The sequence below is a fragment of the Arvicanthis niloticus genome, chromosome Y (genome assembly GCF_011762505.2).
Source record: "Arvicanthis niloticus isolate mArvNil1 chromosome Y, mArvNil1.pat.X, whole genome shotgun sequence".
Lineage (NCBI taxonomy): Eukaryota > Metazoa > Chordata > Mammalia > Rodentia > Muridae > Arvicanthis > Arvicanthis niloticus.
The window spans coordinates 4,720,165-4,723,579 of record NC_133431.1 but is presented as its reverse complement, the minus strand read 5'-3'; the positions used below and the strand labels follow the sequence as shown (position 1 = coordinate 4,723,579).

Here is a 3,415-nt window from a genome sequence, read left to right as displayed (position 1 = left end):
ACTATTTCATGCCATTTTGGGTCCTTTTCTCTTTCTCTCTCTTTTTTATAGGAGAAACCCTGGATCAGCATCCATTAATGTTTTTTTTTTATTATGATCCCCTCCCAATTCACCATTGTTTTCGCCGTGAGGTTCAGTCTGCAGTGGAAGCTGCTAGTGGTAGCCATCTTGGTTTACAATTTAGCTCTTTGGGCTTACTCTGTTGCTGGCCTTCATTCCTCTGTCATTTTCATGTGAATTTAGTCAGACACTTTATATGGATAGGGAACAGCTATGATGTACTGACCTATCTCCCAGAGCTAGCTCCCATTTTATCACACGCTGATTGTACAGTCACCAGTAGAGAGTCCTAGTATCCCCTTGTGTTAGAATACCAGGCCCAATGGTTCCTCTACCCCTTCTAATTCTCACAGGAATTAAGACAAACGAAAAGATCAATTCAGACCTGACTGTTAAGAATGTTTACCGTTTGTACATTTTTCTGTTTGTTCATTGTTCTCCTAGATGGCATTTCTGAAAGCAAATCCTGCCTGCATTCATTATCCCCATGCCCTGAGGCTTTTTCAATAATTATAACACTGCAGACTGCTGCAGAGGCAAGAAGAGGTTCAGGCTTGTGTATGACTACTTTTTCTCAGCTTCCTATCATGATGTCAAAGGTGCCCAAGGATCTGGACCCTATTCTAGTTTAGTAAAGGCAGATGGATGATTCATTTTGACAAAATATGTGTGATTTGATAAGTGACAACCATACAGATAAGAACAGTATTGATTTAAACTTATGGAGTGTTTTCTGGATGTTTCATTTAGCATTGTTTATTAGAGCTGACCACACACACACACACCAACACAACATATACAAACACACACACACACAACACAATTTTCTGAAGTGGACTATAGTTGCAAGTAACTGAAACCATGGATAGTGTACTAAATATTACTCCAAATATGCCTTAAAATTTCTGCTTCTGGTTCAATGGGTACCAAACTAACTCTGCTCCTCTGCAGAGCAGCAAGCACTGTTACAATTGTGCCATCTCTTTGCCCAGCTTATTCTGAAAGTAGAACTTAATAGATCCCTTGCCCTTTTCCCCTAATAACAAATAAAACAACTCAAGTGTTAGACACTCCACAGGTTACCTCCCAAGCAGTAGTACATTGTCTAAGTGAAATTGCCTTTTACTGGTTAACGGATTGCTAATTCTATTTAGATGGCTTTTTTTCTGCATGTACCCTTGCATGCCAGCAGAGGGCATCAGATCCATTTGTCGTGAGCCACCATGTCTTTGCTGGGACTTGAACACTGGTTTTCTGAATGAGCAGATGGTCTGTAACCAGCTGAGCTATGTCACCAGTATCTGTTTACTGGTTAACTGTCCAAAAAGCAAGGACTTAAAATTGGATCAACTAGTTAATCAAAAGCTCTCAAGTTAAAGGCCAGCCTAGTCTACAGAGTGAGTTCTAGGATAGCCAAGGCTACCTAGAGAAACCTTAACAAAACAAACAAATAAACAAAAGCCTGGTGTGTGTGTGGGGGGGGGGGCTCACACCTTTAATTGAACCACTGGAAAGGCAGAGGTAGGAGACTCTCTGTAAGTTCAAGGCCAGCCTGGTCTACATAATGAACTCCAGCATAGCCGGGGCTTTGTTGAGAGACCCTGTCTCAGAGAGAGACAGAGACAGAAACACACACACACAAACAGACAGAGAAAGAGAGAGAGAGAGAGAGAGAGAGAGAGAGAGAGAGAGAGAGATTTCAAGGGGCCAGAGAGGTGGCATAATAGGTAAGGGCAGCTGCCATCAAGCCTGACTGAGCCCACACTGAAGAAGGAGATCTCACTACCACAAATTGTCCTCTGACTTCCACACGCAAGCTGTGGCACACACACCCCGCTCCTCCTTCACACACACAACACAGACACACGAAGAGTACTTCTTTATTTTGCATATATGTGTGTGAGTCAGAGGAGGTCCAGAGAGGGCATATTGGATCCCCTGGGCCAGGAACCCAGACTTGAGTAACCCCACATACTGACGTTACAACTCAATGTCAGTTTCATGATGTTTCTGTATAAGAGAACACAGAAAGTGACAGGTAAATAAATCAGGAGACCTTTAAACTACGGCGGTGGAGACAAGTCGGAGCAGCGCAGGGAGGAGATAAATAAATAAATAAATACATAAACAAATGCATAAATAAATACATAAATAAATGAATAAATAAATAGTTAAATAAGTAAATAAATAAATAAATAAAATCAAAGACAAAGGAAGCGACTATCTTCTTCAATTCTACAGAGAATCCAATGAGTTTTTGATGAAAGAGAATGGATGGCCATCCATTGAGTCCTGTGGCTGGGATTCAGAGAGGGTCTAGCCTTGGGAGATCTTTGTAAGGAGGAGACCTCTGCGGTAGGGCTGGCTCCTGCACTGCCTGACGACAGTCTCCGACTTGGAGCAGATGGGCGTCCGTTCGTCCATACCTCAGTCAGCCACAAGGATGCTGGGACCTGGGGAGGTATGCGGGGGGAGGGAAGGTCGGCTAGTGAGGGATGGGAGACGATGCAAGATGATTCATCTCTGGTCCTTCATCCCTCCAGCGCTGCGCAAAGCGAGAAAGTCCAACAGGGCCCGCGAATCGGGCAGCGAAAGTTAGGGATGTGACTGTCACCTCTGAGTGCTGACAGGGGCGGGGTTTATGCAGATGAGGGTCGTTCAGGGCCCGCCCCGGCCGCAGCCGCTGGGAAAACGCGAGAGATTTCGCCAGGGTGTGGGAGAGAGAGCGAGTCCGCGGGTGTCAATGGAGCTCAGGGATCGCGTGTGCGTCGGGGAGGCCGCCACGGGGTGGGACGAAGTGACCATGCGTTAAGGGTGGAGCGCCGGCGGGTGTGAGTCTCTTCTGGGTGTCAGGAAGGCATACTTACCTGGCAGGAGAGTTACTATGATCAAGAAAGTGGTTTCCTCAGAGCAATGTTCACCCATTGCATTCACACGCGGCAGTGTTCTGATCCCTGCCATTTCCCCAGATACATAATTTGTGGTCGTGGGCGAGCTGCACTTGTGCGCTTCCCTGGTGTATAAAAACAGAGTTGTGTGTTCTGTCCTTTCTACTATTTCACTGTTTATTTACCAGTTTACACCAAGCAAAACCAGGAACCTTTAGGTGTGCTGTGATTCTTGGGTCTTAAGGTTTTTACTATCAGTGTAAACAGTCATTACACTGGCAACTTACTTGTTTTACCCTTGACCAACAAACCAGAAAGCTAAGTGGTCACTAACTATACTAGACTGTGCACGCTGGAATTGACTAGCTAGAGTGTGCACACTGGAACTGGCTAGCTATAGTGTGCACGCTGGAAATGACTAGCTAGTTTCATGTCGACACAAATGGGTTATCTGAGAAATACAAAAA

The 3,415-nt window shown here is 45.0% G+C and overlaps 1 non-coding gene across 1 annotated transcript; it reads left to right on the top strand.

Annotated features, from left to right (window-relative positions):
- The first annotated feature begins 2,919 nt into the window (after window positions 1-2,919).
- Window positions 2,920-3,076, top strand: LOC143437438 (U1 spliceosomal RNA). The gene has a single exon (XR_013106912.1). It is a non-coding gene; the product is annotated as a U1 spliceosomal RNA (small nuclear RNA).
- Window positions 3,077-3,415: the final 339 nt, after the last annotated feature.